Source organism: Podarcis erhardii (assembly GCF_964252035.2).
Source record: "Podarcis erhardii genome assembly, chromosome: 9".
Taxonomy (NCBI): Eukaryota; Metazoa; Chordata; class Lepidosauria; order Squamata; family Lacertidae; genus Podarcis; species Podarcis erhardii.
The window spans coordinates 3,738,277-3,761,362 of record NC_138512.1 but is presented as its reverse complement, the minus strand read 5'-3'; positions in this window follow the sequence as shown (position 1 = coordinate 3,761,362).

Genomic DNA, 23,086 nt, shown 5'->3' with positions numbered 1-23,086 from the left:
ATTGCAGGACCATCAGCAAGCTGGGGGGGGGGGGGAGGAAACTCAGTTTCCTTCTCATTGTAGTTTCTTTGACCCCCAGAAGGTCTCGCTGTCTCTTTTCTCAGTTCTTTCTTTAGCTGTCCCTTCTTGCTCGCTTGCTTTCCTCCTTTCCTTCCTCCTCCTTTGGGCGTGGGCAGCGTGGCGCTGTCGTTCTCTCGCACTTCTCCTTCGCCATCCACCCTTTGCCCGCTGTCTTCTCTGTTCTGCTCCATAATCTCAAAAGGTGACAGGCTCTAGGACTGGGGCTGGCCGTGTGGGACGCCGGCGTAAGATTAAGACCTGTGCAAGGACAACAAAAAGGAAATGTCCCTTAGGGACTCGCGCGCCTCCAGGTGCTACTTCCCCAGCCACCACTGGCGGAGGAAGGTGGGGTGCGGGGGGGGGTATTGCCCCGAGTGTCATCCCTTGGGGGGAGGGCTGACAAAATCCCCCCGGGCGTAGGGCCACGAGAGTTTGGGTTTCTCGCCCCGCTTTCCTCCGCGTTCTGATCTTTCCTCTCCAGTTCAGCCCACAAGGATTAAGACCTGTGCAAGGACAACAAAAAGGAAATGTCCCTTAGGGACTCACGCGCCTCCAGGTGCTACTTCCCCAGCCACCACTGGCGGAGGAAGGTGGGGTGCGGGGGGGGTATTGCCCCGAGTGTCATCCCTTGGGGGGGGCTGACAAAATCCCCCCGGGCGGATCGGTGCAAGTCTCCCAACTCCTCCTCACCTTGGTTCGGGGTGGACACAGCTGCGATGCTGCCGCATCCAGCGCCTGAGCCGCGTGCAGAGTGGCCTCCGTTCTGCCTGCGCCCCGCTGCTGGCTCCTGTACTGGGTTGCCCCGGTGGCACTGGTGGTGCTGGCGGCGGCGCTCTTCTGAAGATCTTGTGAATCCGGGAGATGATGGAAGCCAGGCAACTGGGGGTCTTCGGGGGCCTCTCTTCCTCGCAGTCCTGTGAGAAAAGTAAACAATTCACCTCCAGATTCTGGGAAAATGCCACAATCTTTAATAAATCAATCAATCAATTGGTTGATTAATTAAACCCTGAAGCTCTCAGGGCGGCTTACAGGATAAAAATACAAAATAAAAACACAACATATGTATTAAAAACAAAAACGAAGTCATAAGCCAACCTCCCAATCCACAAGCATGTTGAAAAGGCCATGCATTGTTCAATTAGCCAAAGGCTGGTTCTAGAGCAGAACTTTCCATGTTGGTGACACACTTTGGAGACATGCCTCATTTCGCAACATAGGGATTCAGTTCAACTAGCCCTTTTCCAGCCCTGGGAGGAGCACAAAGGTTCTGCGACACACAGTTTGGAAAGCTCTGTTCTAGAGAAACGTCTTTGCTTGGTACCTAAAGATACATAATGAAGGTGCCAGATGAGCCTCCCTGGAGAGAGCATTCCCCAAGTGGGAGCCACCACAGAAAAAGCCCCTTCTTGTGTTGCTGCCCTCCAGACCGTTTGTGAAGGTGCCACACGAAGAAGGGCCTGTGTGGTGGCAGGCTGTCATAATCCCTCCTTTTCTGTTTGGGGGCGAGGCGTTATATGAAAGGGTTGTAGTCAGGAGGGAACACTCCTCTCCCAAGTTCTCATGTGGCCGGCCTTGGAGAGATCTGAACGAGACACAAAACCAAGAAGAAGCGGATGGGGGGAAGGTATAGGAGGCAGGAAAACCCCAGAGAGAACCGGCTTTGCAAAGTGCCAACATGGTTTTATTATCGCCAAACCCACTTTGCAATTACTAACTTCATTTGGCAGGAGCCACCTGGAAACGCATTCAAAAGAGTTATCTTACAAAACAAATACCAAACGAAAAGCAACCCAGGAGAATTATCTCCACCCCCATCGTTCTGCCCGGACACTGAGATCCAGCGCTGAGGGCCTTCTGGCGGTTCCCCACTGCGATAAGCCAAGTTACACCCGCCCAGTGGAATGCTCTCCCGCCAGATGTCAAAGAAATAAACAACTATCTGACTTTTAGAAGACATCTGAAGACAGCCCTGTTCAGGGAAGCTTTTCATATGTCATGAATGAATGTTTCGTCTGACCTCAATTACGCTTGCCTCCAGGTGTTCTCCAGGTGGGGGGCACGCCAAATCAAGGTCCTCCCTGTCCTCTTTGTCCTCCCCGTCCTCCTCTGGGGGGCTCCCTGATTCTTCTTGTGGCTCTTCCTCCTTGATAGCCACTTCAGAGGCTGACTGCTGCTAGAGACAGGACCCCAGAGGTGGTGGTGGGGAGAGGGGAGAAAGAGAGCAGCCCAAAATGAGAGAGGAACCCACATTGAGTCGCTAGCCAGGGAAGCCCTACAGCCCTGGCACCATGGGGGGCTGGTCCATCAGGACAAGTGGGGCAGCAAGCATACCCTTAGCAGCCCCCTGCCTGCCTGCCTGCCCCCTTGCTTCTGACCAGTCCAGAAGGTGGCCTGACCGGCCGGCCGGCTTCCTCCTCCTCCTCCTCCCCGGCCTCAGGGTTGCCCAGCTCAGCAGGGCTTCCCTCCTGCTCTGTCTGCTACGTACCTCATTGAGGGAGTCCCAAAGGGAATCCAGGGAGGACAGGGAGGAAACACTCGAAAAGGGTGACATACTTGGAACCTGCAAGGAAAGATGCAAAAAACGAGCAATTAAAAAACCAAACCAAACATTAAAACTCAAAGCACCCCTAACTGAAACAACAGTTTCATCCTGCGGCCACTTAGGCCACGGCCACTTACCCAGTCAGGACTGAGGAGATCCAGCCGTCTTGCGGTCTCCTCCTCGCCGTTTCCTTCATCCTCCTTTTCATGGGAAATGTCCTCCTCGATGGCTGACTGCTGGCAGAGACCCAGTGGTGGTGGCAGGGAGAAAGGAGAAAGAGAGCAGCCCAAAATGAGACAGGAACCCACACTAAGTCGCTAGCCAGGGAAGCCCTACAGCCCTGGCGCCATGGGGGGCTGGTCCATCAGGACAAGTGGGGCAGCAAGCATACCCTTAGCAGCCCCCTGCCTGCCTGCCCCCTTGCTCCTGACCAGTCCAGAAGGTGGCCTGACCGGCCGGCTGGCCGGCTTCCTCCTCCTCCTCCTCCCCAGCCTCAGGGTTGCCCAGCTCAGCAGGGCTTCCCTCCTGCTCTGTCTGCTACGTACCTCATTGAGGGAGTCCCAAAGGGAATCCAGGGAGGACAGGGAGGAAACACTGGAAAAGGGTGACATACTTGGAACCTGCAAGGAAAGATGCAAAAAACGAGCAATTAAAAAACCAAACCAAACATTAAAACTCAAGGCACCCCTAACTGAAACAACAGTTTCATCCTGCGGTTGATATGCCCCCCTCCCCTTCTGCCTATCACCGCTTAGGCCACGGCCACCTACCCAGTCAGGACTGAGGAGATCCAGCCGTCTTGCGGACTCCTCCTCGCCTTTTCCTTCATCCTCCTTTTCATGGAAAATGTCCTCCTCGATGGCTGACTGCTGGCAGAGACCCAGTGGTGGTGGCAGGCAGAAAGGAGAAAGAGAGCAGCCCAAAATGTTTATTGCTTTTAAACATTACAAAGAAGAAGAAAAAGAAGAGAAGAAAAAAAAACCCAATACAATACAATATATAAACAATACACAACACAACACTAACACAATAAACTAAACATAAGCAAACAAAAACATTTTAAAACACACTTCTTACCATACCAATATCTTAACTTTCATTCCCTTGTTTCATCGACCTCCTCACACCTCCCTTTTTGTATTCCACTTCTGTTAATTATTTCAGCAAATCCTTTCCATCTTCCTCTATTTCTGTCATATAATTGTCTTAACATATTTTAACCTTATTTTCCCTTTAATACTCTAATAATCTATCTATACTTAATTCCTTATAACATTTCTACTAAAGCCGTATAACTTCATTCCAACATTTTTCAAACACTCATTAATTTTACATTATTTCTATAAATAGTCCTTAAACTTTTTCCAATCTTCTTCCACCGTCTCTTCTCCCTGGTCTCGGATTCTGCCAGTCCATTCCGCCAATTCCATATAGTCCACCAACCTGGTGATCTTCTGTCCGATGCTCTTAACTCTTTTCCAAGTCCCTTCTGCGGGTCTTCTTCGTACTTATACAAGAACTTTACTTTGTCTTCTACTGATCTTATTTTTGTTTTCCTTCCTTTGAGGCTGAAGAGTAGGTCTTGGGGAAACTCCCACCTAAAGATAATTTTATTCCATCTCGACAGGGTAACCAAATCTCCATAGTTAAACCTAAGATCCAAAAGGTATTTCAGGACGTCTTTCAAAATTTCCACTCTTGACTGTTGTTCTTCTAAGTTCTTCTGGTAAAGTCTGAAAACCCTCACAATTTTAGTCTCTTCTTGGCCCAATTCCAGGTCCCAAAAATCAGCAGATTCCTGTGTAAGAAAGTCCATCAAAACTTCCCTCTCCAGTTCAGGCAGGGCTCTGATCCTCAAAGTCTGTTTTCCTTTAGATTCAATCATAACAGGCATCAACTTATGATCATCAAATTGCATGTATGAGGCTGGGACTCTTTCTCTCTCCAATTGTGTTACTTTAGGTTCAACGGCAACAGCTTTCTCCCTAGCCTTCTCCGCAGTTTGCCAAGTCAAAGTAGATTCCTGTGTCAATTTCTGGATAGTTTCTGTATTGGTATTCACCTTTTGTCCCAAAAAATCCACCTTCTTGTGAAGCTGTTCCAATGAATCATTTATCTTACATAATACAGCCACTAAGGCCTCTTCTGTCGACATTCTTAACCGATTCAAGGTCATTCCCAAAGTCTCACAGCCTTATCTTGCAGCTGGAAATTCCCCCAGCTCAGCTCTTGTCATAGTTTCAAAGGCTTCCTCTAGAGCGAAACAGTTTCTATTTGTATCAATCCTTTTAAGCACAGTTCAAACAATAAAGTTAGTTTCAATTTTCAGTTACTTTTACTCCTTTTTAAGAGCAGACGGAGAGAATAGAAACAATGTATCTCTCTTATTTAGCTAGCTGTCAGCGAATGTTCTATTCACTGTCAACAACCAATCCAAAAACGTCAGTCTTACTAGCAGCCCGTTTCCAGGTTCGGAGCGGTGGTATTTTGACTTTCTTCACTCTCTCCTGCAGGCACACACAATCCAAAACTTCCCCCCTCTTCTCCTGCTTCCAAGGGGGGTTTGATGTTTTCTACCGATGGAAATTTAGTCCTGTACAATAGGCTTTCCAAGACTTTAGCTTACAGTCTCTTTGCTGTGATCTATTTACAAAAGGGGAAGGCGGACTTCCTGTTTGGAACCTCCCCGTTTCGGTGTCAAATTAAGACGTTTAAAAATCCAATTCTCCGCTCTACTCACGGGTAGTTGCTTTAACATCAAATTGTCCACAGGAAAACGTCAGCGCTCTCCGGCAACAGCTATGCGGCTTTGCTCCGTGGAAGAAGAAGTCAATTCGAAGCACCGTGACACTCACCCCACGTTGCTCCGGAACCCCGAAACCGGGTTTCCCCACGAGTGGGGGAGGCGCAAAAGGTGCCAGCCGAATCCCAGGTTCACAGGCTTCACCCGCCGGTGATTTTTAGTGGGTCTCCGCCTTCGCCATGGCGGCCAGACCCAGATTTCCATGAGGCAAATGCCTCCCGATCAGAGGAATTCAGCCATTGCCGGAGGCGCCAACACGGAAGTCCGAGAGCAGCCCAAAATGAGACAGGAACCCAGAAGGCAAACTCTCCTGCCCACATTGAGTAGCTAGCCAGGGAAGACCTACAGCCCTGGTGCCATGGGGGGCTGGTCCATCAGGACGAGTGGGGCAGCAAGCACAGCACATTAACTCTCAAGGCACCCATAATTGAAACAACAGAACAGCGGCATAGCCAGCCGCTCGGGTGCCCAGTTCAACGCGGGGGTCCTGCAGGTGGGGGGCGCTACCTGGAGCCTATCTGCTGCCTCCCCCTCAGCTGTAGGGCGGCTGAGGGAGAGGCAGAGGGCAGACGCAAGCCCCACGCTGGTGTTTCAGGCAGCGCCCAGCCTGCAGGGGCCCACGCCACCATGTCACTCCCAGGAGAGACGCTAGGATCAGGCACTCTACAGCCCCCCCCCCGGTAAGTGCCAGCCCCCACGGTGTGGCGCCCAGTGCCAGCCGCATTTTTTGACTCAACTAAAAGGTTTGGTGAGCCCAATTTTTATTTTTATTTTAAACTCGGCTTTTTGTCCTTTTGCCACCCCCCTCAGTGATGACACCTGGGGTGGCCCCCAACCCCCCACCCTCCTTTCTCTGCAACTGCAACAGAATAAAAGGACTCCAAGCTCCCTTAGCAGTTTCCTGCTGGTCCCCTCACCATTTTCCCAGGCGTCAATCTTCTCACTTTGCAGTTGCAGATAAGGCACCCAAAGGCTGCTGATCAAGGCAGGGGTTGGCTTCAACTGCCAAGTGAGGTTGGGATTCTGAGCCGATGTCACAGCCAGGTTCCGATCAGTCCATTTCCTCCAAGGGGGGGGGACCTGCTTCCCCTGAGGGTGACCGCTGAACACACCACCCAAGAGAAAAAGAAGGAGAAAAGGAGAGAAATCTTTTAATTCTGTAGCAAGAAAGAATGAGTGCCAGGAGTTTTCTTTTCCCTGCACTCCTCCATTGCAACACCTATTATTATTATTATTATTATTATTATTATTATTATTATTCTAGATTTAATGAACACTCATATCAGAGTACATTGTAAATTGATAGCCATAGTCTTTATATACTAACATTTTATGTTCTTCCACATCCATTTAATGCTCCTAAACCCTTCTTTTAGATTCTGTTAGCTTCTTTTAGACTTTTATATATACTTTGTGTTTAATACTTTTTAGCTGTCCAAAACGTTTTACAGACTGTAAATGATTGTACCTCACCCTACTGATGCTGGTCTACTAAGGTAATAAAGATCTGATTGATTGAAATGAAATATCCTAGTAATGCAGTGATCGCACACTAATGTAATGTATTCCTCTCCCCCCAAATTCATACTTCATTACTCATTAATATTAGTAATAATAATGAAATAAGTCCGGCCAGAGGCTCCTCCCAGCTTTGCCTGGACCCTCCCAGTGGGCGTGACCACTCCCCACTAAGCCCCGCCCACCTCTTGCCTTCCCCAGCTCCACTCTCCCCGCCTCCTTTCACAATGGCTCGCCCGGATTGGCGTAGGCGGCCTGCCACTCTCGCGAGCACAGGAGCCTCCCCTCCCCTCCCTTCCCGCTTGCCTCGCCCGCCCCGCCCTTCGCCCTTGCCCCGCGCTGATTGGCCAAGACGGGGGGCCTGTAAGGGGCGTGGCCTGGCAGAGGGAGGCGGAGCGAGGGCGCCAGAAGCAGCTGGAGGAAGGAGGCAGCTGAAGGGGGGGGCTGAGTCCTCAGCGTGGTCGGCAGCGGGAGGCGCATGGGGGAAATGGGGGGGGGAGTAACAGAGTTGGACCCCCCTTTTAAAGACAAACAGAACCCCTCCAGCACCAGAATTCAAAAGCATCCATTCTTCTGGATGGTCCAGCTCTCACTTCCATCCATCTCAACTGGGAAAACCACGGCTTTAACTATATGGACCCTTGTTGGCAAGGTGATGTCTCTGCTTTTAAAGATGCTGTCCAGGTTTGTCATTGCTTTTCTCCCAAGAAGCAGGCGTCTCTAAATTTCGTGGCTGCTGTCACCATCTGCAGTGATCATGGAGCCCAAGCAAGTGAAATCTCTCCCTGCCTCCATTTCTTCCCCTTCTATTTGCCAGGAGGTGAGGGGACCAGTGGCCAGGATCTTCGTTTTTTGGATGTTGAGCTTCAGACCAATAGCTTAGGGGACTTAAAGTCTGTGGCTCTGAGCCCTCCCCATTTTAACGGCCCCTTCCAGCTGAGGGGAGGGGGCGGCTTGCTTCCTGGCCTCCCCTCCCCTCTGGGTTGAAATTGGGGCTGATGCCCTTGCTGATCCATGGGGGGGGGGCTTATAAATGTGACTCTCCCCCCATTCTGAAATCAGGGAGATTGTAACCGGAGAAAAGAACAGAGGACTGACTTCGCCGGTGGCGCCCTGAATTTTGATCCTGTGTTTTGTTCGCCGACTCTTTGTTGTTGTTTTCTAAAGATATTTATTGAAGTTTCAAAAAGGTTACAAAATAAGGAAAAAAGAGAAAAAAGAGAAAAAATACAAAGTACAAACAATTAAAAACAAATCAATCTTTTCATGTCTTGTCTTTCATTTGCTTGTTTCCTTGACCTCCTCACACCTCCCTTTTTTGTATTCCAATTCAGTTAGTTAATCCAGCAAATCCTTTCCTTCCTTATTTTTATCTTCATCCTTTACCTTAATGTATTATAGCTTTGTATTCTCACCTAGTAACAATCCATTTTTACATATTCCTTTATAACATTACTGCTAAAAGCACTTAACTTCATTCCGACATCATTCTAACATTCATTAATTTGGCAGTATTTATGTAAGTAGTCTTTAAATTTCTTCCAATCTTCTTCCCCCGACTCTTCTCCCTGGTCTCGGATTCTTTCGCCGACTCTTTGCACCTGTTGCAGACCTGCACGTCTGTAGCTCAACCCCGTGCAGCGCAGCGTACAGCGATCCCCTTCGTTTCCTCCTTGCCCCCATTCATCAAGTGCTTGACCAATCCCCAAGCGCCCTTCCTGACAGAGCCCTCTTTCCTTTGCCAATCCGAAGCGCGGGATCAGGAGAGGTTGCGAAACATCGCCCTCTAGCGACGACTGCGCTGGTACTGCAGCTGCCCAAGCAGGGAAGGGCGAAGAAGCCATGGACACCCACGGGCTGCATTGGAGCGACCCTCCATTGAGGAGGAATCTGGAGAAAGAAATCAGCAGAAATCCTTCCTGGGACGGGTTGGCATCCTGCCAAGGCTGCTTCTTCAGGGGGAAGGTGGCCATCCGAGGAGGGGCTTGGGGCTGAGCCTGGCATTGCCCTCATCTCTGAACCTGCCCTATGGCATAAGGGTCAAGCCCTCCAGCCGGACACCAACCCATCCCGGAAACCATGTCCTCCCGGTCTCCGTGTATTGGAAAGAGAAAGGTCTGGAGGGTCAGAGATGCCTTACATTTGGGATGGACACGGCATCCGTTTTCACCCCAGTACCACACCTGTTCTATGACATGTTCACGACATGTGTGTGATGCTTCCCACAAGGTGTGGGGGGTAACCTGGAGAAACTTGTTCAAAGGAGGAGCCCCTCTTGTTCGGGGCTTCTCTCTGCATCTTCTATGCTGGATTCGCGAGTCATTGTTATCGGAAAGTTTTTCCTGATGTTGGTTTGGAATCTCCTTTCTTGTAACTTTACAATAATGTTCTGACTTTATATACATACAGTGGTACCTCGGGTTACAGACGCTTCAGGTTACAGACTCCCCTAACCCAGAAATAGTACCTCGGGTTAAGAACTTTGCTTCAGGATGAGAACAGAAATCACGTGGCAGCGGCGAGGCGGCAGCAGGAGGCCCCATTAGCTAAAATGGTACCTCAGGTTAAGAACAATTTCAGGTTAAGAACAGAATTTGTATCTATAAACCAATAGCAAGAGATTCAGATGACGTTAAAGAATGAGTTTATCAATCAGGTACCAATCAGAACAAAGTGAATGGTCAGAAATAACATCTCAACTGCGAAAAGAAGAATGGTTGGTGTAAACCCGAAACCAAGTTAATAATTGCATTTCAATGGGTCTGCTTTAGGTTTCATTGCAATCAAGGCGATGAGATAATAATAATAATAATAATAATAATAATAATAATAATAATAATAATATTGCTTTCCCTGGCCACTCTGGGCGGCTCCCAACAGAATATTAAAAGCACTATCCAAATCACAGCCACAACATGCATTTAAAGCATTTTGGGAGCTCTAAATTGCAGGTCAAACAACTGGCGGGTGGCCAAGGCCATTTTGGCCTCTGTTGTCCAGGGCGCCGGAGCCACGGGACGTCGGGAAAAGGGGGAAGCCCTTCTAGGTGCCTCCAAGGGAAGGAGGAAAAGGACGAGGTCTCTGGGAGGCTTCCTGGGTTATGTGGGTTTATTAGTATAATAATTGGTTATTCTTAGTGTTAAGTTGTGGGTTGACATAGCAGACGACACAGCGATTTCTCCAAGTAGCTCTTTATTTCGTAAGCTGGAATAGAACTGACTGCAAACAGCTCAGCCGGCCTGCTTTTATAGGCAGCCGGCTGTCAACATTGTAGCAACAACAGCCCAGAGTTCCCGCCTATAATAACTGATGCGGACCTGAGTGAAAACGACAGACCTGAGTGAAAACTATATACAGTATCCCCCTGCTGGCCCAGGGTGAAACTTCACTACATAACACCCCTCCCCACCGAGATAAGGCGTTAGTTACAATCGTAATGGTTTCCTTATATACAGCACTACGCGTAATGGTTCAATTAGGCACAAAAGCATATCGGTTACATTTCCCATACTTAGACCAACAGTGATACCTGTCCAACAACATAGTCCTTTAAATAAGTTGGGCGCTTGGAAACTCTGCCAGACCGCCGGGGACTGGTAGCCAAGTCCGGAGGGCCACACAGTTCTTGCTGAGGCTGTGGTGCGACCCTAGATGGCGTTGGAACCAACTCCCCTGGATCCGCTGCTGTGGGTGGAGCCTCCGCAAGTGGAGTGGTCTGAGTCTGTGGTAAGTCTGGCAGACCCTCTGAAGCGGCTCGGTTCGGCTCCACGCTGGCAGTTTGCAAGGGAGGTGTAGGTGGGGCCTCGCCATCTGTACGTGTCTCTTCTGGAGCCGCAGGCGCAGTTGGGGGCACCTCGGTAGTGTCCAAGTCCCCAACCCTGCACCTAAGCTGGTCTATGTGCCGTCGCCACAAGCGTCCGTCTTCGAGTGCCACCTGGTACGAGCGAGGTCCAGTGACTCCCACTACTGTGGCTGGCACCCAAGGAATGTCCCCCACATAGTTCCGGGCAAAGACTTGGTTTCCTGGGACAAATGACCGTGGCGCGTTGGCACAGCCTGGGGGTTCAGCCACGGCAAAGTCCGGGTGTAGCCGGTCGAGTGGTGACCTGAGGCGGCGGCCCATAAGCAGTTCAGCAGGACTCCGCCCTGTGGCCGCATGAGGGGTGATGTGTTGCACGAACAAGTATTCGGCGACCCGCTCATGCCAGTCTCCCCGGTCCAGGCGCGCCAGTGTCTCTTTTGCCGAGTGCACCATTCTTTCCGCTTGCCCGTTGCTGGATGGATGAAAGGGTGCCGTTAGGGCATGGCGGATGCCCAGTCCCAAAAGGTACCGCTCAAACGTGCCTGACGTGAACTGCGGTCCGTTGTCAGAGACAAGGACATCAGGACACCCATGCGTTGCAAACAGGCCTCGCAGCACCCGGATGACAGCTTCGGTAGTGGTGGAGGGCATCAGGGCGACCTCCAGCCATTTGGAATAGGCATCCACCACTACCATAAAGGTCCGGCCGTGAAAGGGGCCAGCCAGATCGATGTGTACCCTCGACCAGGGTGTCTTTGGCGTCTCCCAGGTGTGTCCCTTAGCTGCCGGTGGTGCAGGCCTCGACTCTTGGCACGCTTGACAGGCGGACACCCAGGCAGTGATGGCATCGTCCATATTAGGCCACCAGACGTAACACCGAGCCAACGCCTTCATTTTGACAATTCCCGGGTGGCCAACGTGCAGAGCCTTCAGGACGCGCTGACGGAGTCCCTGGGGAATCACGACGCGGTCTCCCCACAGCAGACAGCCGCGATGAGCTGAGAGTTCATGTTGTCTGGTTGCGAAGGGCTGGAACTCTGATGCAAAAGGCCCTTGTGGCCACCCCCTCCACACCCAGTTGAGCACCCGGCTGATGGTGCGATCCTGGGCAGACGTGGAGGCCACAGTGGCAGCCGATACAGGCGCTGCCGGAAGATCCTCAATCAGAAGGAGCGATGAAGCTGGAGCCGGGTCTTCCACAAATGCTGGAAGAGGGCAACGGCTGAGGGCGTCGGCATGGCCCATCGATTTCCCCGGGCGATGGATGAGCCGGTAGTGGTAGGCAGCCAGGAAAACAGTCCATCGCAGCATGCGTGGCGAGAGGACCGGTGGAGTTGGACGATCACCGGCGAGGAGGCCCAGGAGTGGCTTGTGGTCAGTGATGAGGTCAAAAGTCCTGCCATAGAGGTATTCATGGAACCTCTTCACTCCAGCCACAAGTGCCAGTGCCTCCTTGTCGAGCTGGCTGTAATTCCGTTCCGTCGGAGATAGCGTCCTGGAAAAGTAGGCGAGCGGTGCTTCTCTTCCGTCTGGAAAACGGTGACTAAGGACAGCACCGATGCCAAAAGGTTTCCGTCTGGAAAACGGTGACTAAGGACAGCACCGATGCCAAAAGGTGAGGCGTCGCAGGCAAGGACCAGCGGCCTGGATTCACTGTACTGTACCAGCACACTGTCTGATGAAAGGAGAGCCTTAACCGCGTTGAAGGCCGCCGTCTCCCGATGACCCCAGGCCCAAGGCGTCTTAGTGCTAAGGAGTCGGTGAAGAGGCTCAGCCACTGTGGCTTTGTGGGGCAGGAACATGTTGTAAAAGTTCAGCAGCCCCAGGAACGCCTGCAACTCCGTCTTGTTCTTTGGGATGGGGGCCTGCTGGATAGCGTGGATCTTGGATTTGGTCGGGTGAAGGCCGGAGGCATCGATAAGATAGCCCAGGAACTCTACCTGTGGAACGGCGATCTGGCACTTCTCCCTCTTTACCTTGAGCCCGGCCTCTTGGAACCTGGTCAGCACGGCACGGAGGCGCTCGAACAGCTGCTGGTGTGAGTCTGCAGACACCAAGACGTCATCAAAATATGGTACCACGCCCGGAAGCCCTTGCAGGAGACGCTCCATAAGGCTTTGGAAGATGCCAGGAGCCACACTCACCCCGAACTGCAACCGGCGGCAACGGAATGCCCCCCGGTGGGTGACGATCGTCTGGGCTTCAGCAGTGGCATCATCGACGGGCAGTTGTTGATAGGCTTGGGCAAGGTCCAGCTTAGCGAAGACCTTACCCTCACCCAGGGAATGCAGCAGGTGTTTTGGACGACAGGAACCGGATAAGCGTGCTGCTGAAGTGCCTTGTTGATCGTGCACTTGTAGTCAGCGCAGATTCTCACCGACCCATCTGGCTTGACAGGCGTGACGACGGGGGTTTCCCACTTGGCGTGGTCAACCGGCTCCAAAACTCCTTGGGCGATCAGTTTGTCCAGTTGTTCGTCCACCTTAGCCTTGAGAGCAAAGGGAACCCGGCGTGGCTTTAGCTTGATGGGGGCGACTTGCGGATCAAGGCTAAAGGAGATGGGCGTACCTGTATATTGCCCCAAGGTGCAAAGTTTATTAGCAGGCCAGGAGGAAGGTTGCGCAGGGCAGCCTGGGAAGGGCGAGGGAAAGGCTGTGAGGAAAAGCCTTCTCTCTTTTTCCATCACTCTGCCCCTCCATCAAGTTTAAATGGAAGAATCCAAATACGCCTAGAGAAAAATAAAATGATAGGAAACAGGATCCTTGTTTGTGAGAAGAAGGGGCAGCAAAGCATGCTGGGAAGAAGGACCTGAGGGAAATGAAACCTAATAAGGGATAATTTACCAATAAAGCTAATAAGTGAAACCTAACCAAAGACAATTTGGGATTAATTTATTTAGTTATACATTGGAAAATGAGTAAATTTCAATTATAGGACACAGGATCTTTGTTTGTGAGAAGATGGGGCAGCAAAGCATGCTGGGAAGAAGGACGAGAGAGAAATGAAATCAAACCTAATAGAGGTTAATTTATCCATGAAGCTAATAAGCGAAGCCAAACATAAGACTCCTTGAGATTGAATTATTTGGTTATACACTGGAAAAACGAGTAAATTTCAAATTTCTTCATGCTGGGATTCAACCATTGGCCTAATGGAGCTGGCAGTGCATGCTGGGAAGTCTGCCGGCGGAGGCTGGCGGGAGTTGCAGGGCCTTTTGAAGGTGGCCCCTTCCCCTCCGAGGGCCACATGACCCTCCTCGTCCGCCAGGGACACCAGCGCCTGCAGCCCGTCCAGCTGGCCAGAGTCACCCAAGGGCCGGAGAGGCTGGCAGGGACGGGGCCCCCAGGTGAGCCCGGGAGAGAGAGGGGCCTCTGGGGGGTGGATCCTGCACTCTGCACACCCTCAGAGGCCGGAGAGGCTGGCAGGGACGGGGCCCCAGGTGAGCCCGGGAGAGAGAGAGAGGGGCCCCTGGGGGGTGGATCCTGCACTCTGCACGCCCTCAGAGGCCGGAGAGGCTGGCAGGGACGGGGCCCCCAGGTGAGCCCGGGAGAGAGAGGGCCCCCCGGAGGGACGGGGCCCCCAGGTGAGCCCGGGAGAGAGAGAGAGGGGCCCCTGGGGGATTTGCACTCTGCACGCCCTCAGAGGCCGGAGAGGCTGGCAGGGACGGGGCCCCCAGGTGAGCCCGGGAGAGAGAGGGGCCCCTGGGGGGATCTGCACTCTGCACGCCCTCAGAGGCCGGAGATGCTGGCAGGGACGGGGCCCCCAGGTGAGCCCGGGAGAGAGAGGGGACCCTGGGGGGTGGATCCTGCACTCTGCACGCCCTCAGAGGCCGGAGAGGCTGGAAGGGACGGGGCCCCCAGGTGAGCCCGGGAGAGAGAGGGGCCCCTGGGGGATCTGCATTCTGCACGCCCTCAGAGGCCGGAGAGGCTGGCGGGGACGGGGCCCCCAGCTGAGCCTGGGAGAGAGAGGGGCCCCTGGGGGTGGATCCTGCACTCTGCACGCCCTCAGAGGCCGGAGAGGCTGGCAGGGACGGGGCCCCAGGTGAGTCTGGGAGATAGAGGGGCCCCTGGGGGATCTGCATTCTGCACACCCTCAGAGGCCGGAGAGGCTGGCAGAGACGGGGCCCCCAGGTGAGCCCGGGAGAGAGAGGGGCCCCTGGGGGATTTGCACTCTGCACACCCTCAGAGGCCGGAGAGGCTGGCAGGGACGGGGCCCCCAGGTGAGCCCGGGAGAGAGAGAGGGGCCCCTGGGGGGTGGATCCTGCACTCTGCACGCCCTCAGAAGCCAGAGAGGCTGGCAGGGACAGGGCCCCCAGGTGAGCCCGGGAGAGAGAGGGGCCCCTGGGGGGATCTGCACTCTGCACACCCTCAGAGGCCGGAGAGGCTGGCAGGGACGGGGGCCCCAGGTGAGCCCGGGAGAGAGAGGGGCCCCTGGGGGATTTGCACTCTGCACGCCCTCAGAGGCCGGAGAGGCTGGCAGGGACGGGGCCCCCAGGTGAGCCTGGGAGAGAGAGGGGCCCCTGGGGGATTTGCACTCTGAACGCCCTCAGAGGCCGGAGAGGCAGGCAGGGACGGGGCCCCCAGGTGAGCCCGGGAGAGAGAGGGGCCCCTGGGGAATTTGCACATTGCACGCCCTCAGAGGCCAGAGAGGCTGGCAGGGACGGGGCCCCCAGGTGAGCCCGGGAGAAAGAGGGGGCCCTGGGGGAATTGCACTTTGCACGCCCTCAGAGGCCGGAGAGGCTGGCAGGCACGGGGCCCGCAGGTGAGGCCGGGAGAGAGAGGGGCCCCTGGGGGGATCTGCACTCTGCACACCCTCAGAGGCCGGAGAGGCTGGCAGGGACGGGGCCCCCAGGTGAGCCCGGGAGAGAGAGAGAGGGGCCCCTGGGGGGATCTGCACTCTGCACGCCCTCAGAGGCGAGAGAGGCTGGCAGGGACGGGGCCCTCAGGTGAGTCTGGGAAAGAGAGGGGCCCCTGGGGGGTGGATCCTGCACTCTGCACGCCCTCAGAGGCCAGAGAGTCTGGCAGGGACGGGGCCCCCAGGTGAGCCCGGGAGAGAGAGGGGCCCCTGGCGGATTTGCACTCTGCACGGCCTCAGAGGCCAGAGAGGCTGGCAGGGACGGCGCCCCCAGGTGAGCCCGGGAGAGAGAGGGGCCCCTGGGGGATTTGCACTCTGCATGCCCTCAGAGGCCGGAGAGGCTGGCAGGGACGGGGCCCCCAGGTGAGCCCGGGAGAGAGAGAGAGGGGCCCCTGGGGGGATCTGAACTCTGCACGCACTCAGAGGCCGGAGAGGCTGGCAGGGACGGGGCCCCCAGGTGAGCCCGGGAGAGAGAGGGGCCCCTCGAGGGTGGATCCTGCACTCTGCACGCCCTCAGAGGCCGGAGAGGCTGGCAGGGACGGGGCCCCCAGGTGAGTCTGGGAAAGAGAGGGGCCCCTGGGGGGTGGATCCTGCACTCTGCACACCCTCAGAGGCCGGAGAGGCAGGCAGGGACGGGGCCCCCAGGTGAGCCCGGGAGAGAGAGAGGGGCCCCTGGGGGGATCTGCACTCTTCACACCCTCAGAGGCCGGAGAGGCTGGCAGGGACGGGGCCCCCAGGTGAGCGCGGGAGAGAGAGGGGCCCCTGGGGGATTTGCACTCTGCACGCCCTCAGAGGCCGGAGAGGCTGGCAGGCACGGGGCCCCCAGGTGAGCCCGGGAGAGAGAGGGGGCCCTGGGGGGAGCTGCACTCTGCACGCCCTCAGAGGCCGGAGAGGCTGGCAGGGACGGGGCCCCCAGGTGAGCCCGGGAGAGAGAGGGGCCCCTGGGGGGTGGATCCTGCACTCTGCACGCCCTCAGAGGCCGGAGAGGCTGGCAGGGACGGGGCCCCCAGGTGAGTCTGGGAAAGAGAGGGGCCCCTGGGGGATTTGCACTCTGCACGCCCTCAGAGGCCGGAGAGGCTGCAGGGACGGGGCCCCCAGGTGAGCCCGTGAGAGAGAGGGGTCCCTGGGGGGATCTGCACTCTGCACACCCTCAGAGGCCGGAGAGGCTTGGAGGCACGGGGCCCCCAGGTGAGCCCGGGAGAGAGAGGGGCCCCTGGGGGGTGGATCCTGCACTCTGCACGCCCTCAGAGGCCAGAGAGGCTGGGAGGGACGGGGCCCCCAGGTGAGCCCGGGAGAGAGAGGGGCCCCTGGGGGGATCTGCAGTCTGCACGCCCTCAGAGTCTGGAGAGGCTGGCAGGGACGGGGAACCCAGGTGAGCCCGGGAGAGAGAGAGAGGGGCCCCTGGGGGGATCTGCACTCTGCACGCCCTCAGAGGCCAGAGAGGCTGGCAGGGACGGGGCTCCCAAGTGAGCCCGGGAGAGAGAGAGGCCCCTGGGGGATTTGCACTCTGCACACCCTCAGAGGCGACAGAGGCTGGCAGGGACGGGGCCCCCAAGTGAGCCCGGGAGAGAGAGGGGCCCCTGGGGGATTTGCACTCTGCACGCCCTCAGAGGCCAGAGAGGCTGGCAGGGACGGGGCCCCCAAGTGAGCCCGGGAGAGAGAGGGGCCCCTGGGGGGATCTGCACTCTGCACACCCTCAGAGGCGAGACAGGCTGACAGAGCAGGGCCACCAGGTGAGCCCAGGAGAGAGAGGAGCCCCTGGGGGGATCTGTACTCTGCACGCCCTCAGAGGCCGGAGAGGCTGACAGAGCAATGCCCCCAGGTGAGCCCGGGAGAGAGAGGGTCCCCTGGGGGGATCTGTACTCTGCACGCCCTCAGAGGCCGGAGAGGCTGACAGAGCAATGCCCCCAGGTGAGCCAGGGAGAGAGAGGGGCCCCTGGGGGTGGATCCTGCACTCTGCACGCCCTCAGAGGCCAGGGAGGCTGGCAGGGACGGGGCCCCCAGGTGAGCCCGAGATAGAGAGGGGCCCCAGGGGGGATCTGCACTCTGCACACCCTCAGAGGCGAGAGAGGCTGACAGAGCAGGGCCCCCAGGTGAGCCCGGGAGAGAGAGGGGCCCCTGGGGGGATTTGCACTCTGCACGCCCTCAGAGGCCAGAGAGGCTGGCAGGGACGGGGCCCCCAGGTGAACCCGGGAGAGAGAGGGGCCCCTGGGGGGATTTGCACTCTGCACGCCCTCAGAGGCCGGAGAGGCTGGCAGGGACGGGGCCCCCAGGTGAGCCCGGGAGAGAGAGGGGCCCCTGGGGTGATCTGCACTCTGCACGCCCTCAGAGGCCAGAGAGGCTGGCAGGGACGGGGCCCCCAAGTGAGCCCGGGAGAGAGAGGGGCCCCTGGGGGGATCTGCACTCTGCACGCCCTCAGAGGCCGGAGAGGCTGACAGAGCAGGGCCCCCAGGTGAGCCCAGGAGAGAGAGGGGCCCCTGGGGGTGGATCCTGCACTCTGCACGCCCTCAGACGCTGGAGAGGCTGGCAGGGACGGGGCCCCCAGGTAAGCCCGGGAGAGAGAGGGGCCCCTGGGGGATTTGCACTCTGCACGCCCTCAGAGGCCAGAGAGGCTGGCAGGGACGGGGCCCCCAAGTGAGCCCGGGAGAGAGAGGGGCCCCTGGGGGATCTGCACTCTGCACGCCCTCAGAGGCCGGCGAGGCTGGCAGGGCCGGGGCCCCCAGGTGAGCCCGGGAGAGAGAGGGGCCCCTGGGGGATTTGCACTCTGCACGCACTCAGAGGCCGGAGAGGCTGACAGAGCAGGGCCCCCAGGTGAATCTGGGAAAGAGAGGGGCACCTGGTGGATTTGCACTCTGCACGCCCTCAGAGGCCAGAGAGGCTGGCAGGGACGCGGCCCCCAGGTGATCCCGGGAGAGAGAGGGGCCCCTGGGGGGATTTGCAATCTGCACGCCCTCAGAGGCCGGAGAGGCTGGCAGCTACGAGGCCCCCAGGTGAGCCTTGGAGAGAGAAGGGCCCCTGGGGGGATCTGCACTCTGCACGCCTTCAGAGGCCAGAGAGGCTGGCAGGGACGGGGCCCAAGGTGAGCCCGGGAGAGAGAGGGGCCCCTGGGGGGATCTGCACTCTGTACACCCTCAGAGGCCAGAGAGGCTGGTAGGGACGGGGCCCCCAGGTGAGCCCGGGAGAGAGAGGGGCCCCTGGGGGGGGGTTCCTGCACTCTGCACGCCCTCAGAGGCCGGAGAGGCTGGCAGGGACGGGGCCCCAGGTGAATCTGGGAAAGAGAGGGGCCCCTGGGGGGTGGATCCTGCACTCTGCACGCCCTCAGAGGCCGGCGAGGCTGGCAGGGACGGGGCCCCCAGGTGAGCCCAGGGGAGAGAGGGGCCCCTGGGGGGATTTGCACTCTGCACACCCTCAGAGGCCGGAGAGGCTGGCAGGGAAGGGGCCCCCAGGTCAGTCTGGGAAAGAGAGGGGCCCCTGGGGGGATCTGCACTCTGCACGCCCTCAGAGGCCGGAGAGGCTGGCAGAGCAGGGCCCCCAGGTGAGCCAGGGAGAGAGAGGGGCCCCTGGGGGATTTGCACTCTGCACGCCCTCAGAGGCCGGAGAGGCTGGCAGGGACGGGGCCCCCAGGTGAGCCCAGGAGAGAGAGAGAGGGGCCCCTGGGGGATTTGCACTCTGCACGCCCTCAGAGGCCGGAGAGGCTGGCAGGGACGGGGCCCTCAGGTGAGTCCGGGAGAGAGAGAGAGGGGCCCCTGGGGGATTTGCACTCTGCACGCCCTCAGAGGCCGGAGAGGCTGGCAGGGACGGGGCCCTCAGGTGAGCCCGGGAGAGAGAGAGAGGGGCCCCTGGGGGATTTGCACTCTGCACGCCCTCAGAGGCCAGAGAGGCTGGCAGGGACGGGGCCCTCAGGTGAGTCCGGGAGAGAGAGAGATGGGCCCGTGGGGATTTGCACTCTGCACGCCCTCAGAGGCCAGAGAGGCTGACAGAGCAGGGCCCCCAGGTGAGCCCAGGAGAGAGAGGGGCCCCTGGGGGTGGATCCTGCACTCTGCACGCCCTCAGAGGCCAGAGAGGCTGGCAGGGACGGGGCCCCCAGGTAAGCCCGGGAGAAAGAGGGGCCCCTGGGGGATTTGCACTCTGCAGGCCCTCAGAGGCCGGAGAGGCTGGCAGGGACGGGGCCCCCAGGTGAGCCCGGGAGAGAGAGGGGCCCCTGGGGTGATCTGCACTCTGCACGCCCTCAGAGGCCAGAGAGGCTGGCAGGGACGGGGCCCCAGGTGATCCCGGGAGAGAGAGGGGCCCCTGGGGGGATCTGCACTCTGCACGCCCTCAGAGGCGAGAGAGGCTGACAGAGCAGGGCCCCCAGGTGAGCCCGGGACAGAGAGGGGCCCCTGGGGGGATCTGCACTCTGCACGCCCTCAGAGGCCGGAGAGGCTGACAGAGCAGGGCCCCCAGGTGAGCCCAGGAGAGAGAGGGGCCCCTGGGGGTGGATCCTGCACTCGGCACGCCCTCAGAGGCCAGAGAGGCTGGCAGGGACGGGGCCCCCAGGTAAGCCCGGGAGAAAGAGGGGCCCCTGGGGGATTTGCACTCTGCACGCCCTCAGAGGCCGGAGAGGCTGGCAGGGACGGGGCCCCAGGTGATCCCGGGAGAGAGAGGGGCCCCTGGGGGGATCTGCACTCTGCACGCCCTCAGAGGCGAGAGAGGCTGACAGAGCAGGGCCCCCAGGTGAGCCCGGGAGAGAGAGGGGCCCCTGGGGGGATTTGCACTCTGCACGCCCTCAGAGGCCAGAGAGGCTGGCAGGGACGGGGCCCCAGGTGATCCCGGGAGAGAGAGGGGCCCCTGGGGGGATCTGCACTCTGCACGCCCTCAGAGGCGAGAGAGGCTGACAGAGCAGGGCCCCCAGGTGAGCCCGGGAGAGAGAGGGGCCCCTGGGGGATTTGCACTCTGCACGCCCTCAGAGGCCAGAGAGGCTGGCAGGGACGGGGCCCCAGGTGATCCCGGGAGAGAGAGGGGCCCCTGGGGGGATCTGCACTCTGCACGCCCTCAGAGGCGAGAGAGGCTGACAGAGCAGGGCCCCCAGGTGAGCCCGGGAGAGAGAGGGGCCCCTGGGGGGATTTGCACTCTGCACGCCCTCAGAGGCCGGAGAGGCTGGCAGGGACGGGGCCCCCAGGTGAGCCCGGGAGAGAGAGGGGCCCCTGGGGTGATCTGCACTCTGCACGCCCTCAGAGGCCGGAGAGGCTGGCAGGGACGGGGCCCCCAGGTGAGCCCAGGAGAGAGAGAGAGGGGCCCCTGGGGGATTTGCACTCTGCACGCCCTCAGAGGCCGGAGAGGCTGGCAGGGACAAGGCCCCCAGGTGAGCCCGGGAGAGAGAGGGGCCCCTGGGGGATTTGCACTCTGCACGCCCTCAGAGGCCGGAGAGGCTGGCAGGGACGGGGCCCCCAGGTGAGCCCGGGAGAGAGAGGGGCCCCTGGGGTGATCTGCACTCTGCACGCCCTCAGAGGCCAGAGAGGCTGGCAGGGACGGGGCCCCCAAGTGAGCCTGGGAGAGAGAGGGGCCCCTGGGGGGAACTGCACTCTGCACGCCCTCAGAGGGCGGAGAGGCTGACAGAGCAGGGCCCCCAGGTGAGCCCAGGAGAGAGAGGGGCCCCTGGGGGTGGATCCTGCACTCTTCAAGCCCTCAGAGGCTGGAGAGGCTGACAGGGACGGGGCCCCCAGGTGAGCCCGGGAGAGAGAGGGGCCCCTGGGGGATTTGCACTCTGCACGCCCTCAGAGGCCGGAGAGGCTGGCAGGGACGGGGCCCCCAGGTGAGCCCGGGAGAGAGAGGGGCCCCTGGGGGGATCTGCACTCTGCACGCCCTCAGAGGCCAGAGAGGCTGGCAGGGACGGGGCCCCCAGGTGAGCCCGGGAGAGAGAGGGGCCCCTGGGGGGGGGGTTCCTGCACTCTGCACGCCCTCAGAGGCCGGAGAGGCTGGCAGGGACGGGGCCCCCAGTTGGGTCTGGGAAAGAGAGAGGCCCCTGGGGGGATTTGCACTCTGCACACCCTCAGAGGCCGGAGAGGCTGGCAGGGAAGGGGCCCCCAGGTCAGTCTGGGAAAGAGAGGGGCCCCTGGGGGGATCTGCACTCTGCACGCCCTCAGAGGCCGGAGAGGCTGGCAGAGCAGGGCCCCCAGGTGAGCCAGGGAGAGAGAGGGGCCCCTGGGGGATTTGCACTCTGCACGCCCTCAGAGGCCGGAGAGGCTGGCAGGGACGGGGCCCCCAGGTGAGCCCGGGAGAGAGAGAGAGGGGCCCCTGGGGGATTTGCACTCTGCACGCCCTCAGAGGCCGGAGAGGCTGGCAGGGATGGGGCCCTCAGGTGAGCCCGGGAGAGAGAGAGAGGGGCCCCTGGGGGATTTGCACTCTACACGCCCTCAGAGGCCGGAGAGGCTGGCAGGGACGGGGCCCCCAGGTGAGCCCGGGAGAGAGAGGGGCCCCTGGGGGGATCTGCACTCTGCACACCCTCAGAGGCTGGAGAGGCTGGCAGGGACGGGGCCCCCAGGTGAGCCCGGGAGAGAGAGGGGCCCCTGGGGGATTTGCACTCTGCACGCCCTCAGAGGCCGGAGAGGCTGGCAGGGACGGGGCCCCCAGGTGAGCCCAGGAGAGAGAGAGAGGGGCCCCTGGGGGATTTGCACTCTGCACGCCCTCAGAGGCCGGAGAGGCTGGCAGGGACGGGGCCCTCAGGTGAGCCCAGGAGAGAGAGAGAGGGGCCCCTCGGGGATTTGCACTCTGCACGCCCTCAGAGGCCGGAGAGGCTGGCAGGGACGGGGCCCTCAGGTGAGTCCGGGAGAGAGAGAGAGGGGCCCCTGGGGGATTTGCACTTTGCACGCCCTCAGAGGCCGGAGAGGCTGGCAGGGACGGGGCCCTCAGGTGAGCCCGGGAGAGAGAGAGAGGGGCCCCTGGGGGATTTGCACTCTGCACGCCCTCAGAGGCCAGAGAGGCTGGCAGGGACGGGGCCCCCAAATGAGCCCGGGAGAGAGAGAGGCCCCTGGGGGATTTGCACTCTGCACACCCTCAGAGGCGAGAGAGGCTGACAGGGACGGGGCCCCCAAGTGAGCCCTGGAGAGAGAGGGGCCCCTGGGGGGATTTGCACTCTGCACGCCCTCAGAGGCCAGAGAGGCTGGCAGGGACGGGGCCCCCAGGTGAACCCGGGAGAGAGAGGGGCCCCTGGGGGGATTTGCACTCTGCACGCCCTCAGAGGCCGGAGAGGCTGGCAGGGACGGGGCCCCCAGGTGAGCCCGGGATAGAGAGGGGCCCCTGGGGGGATCTGAACTCTGCACGCCCTCAGAGGCCGGAGAGGCTGACAGAGCAGGGCCCCCAGGTGAGCCCAGGAGAGAGAGGGGCCCCTGGGGGTGGATCCTGCACTCTGCACGCCCTCAGAGGCCAGGGAGGCTGGCAGGGACGGGGCCCCCAGGTGAGCCCGGGATAGAGAGGGGCCCCTGGGGGGATCTGAACTCTGCACGCCCTCAGAGGCGAGAGAGGCTGACAG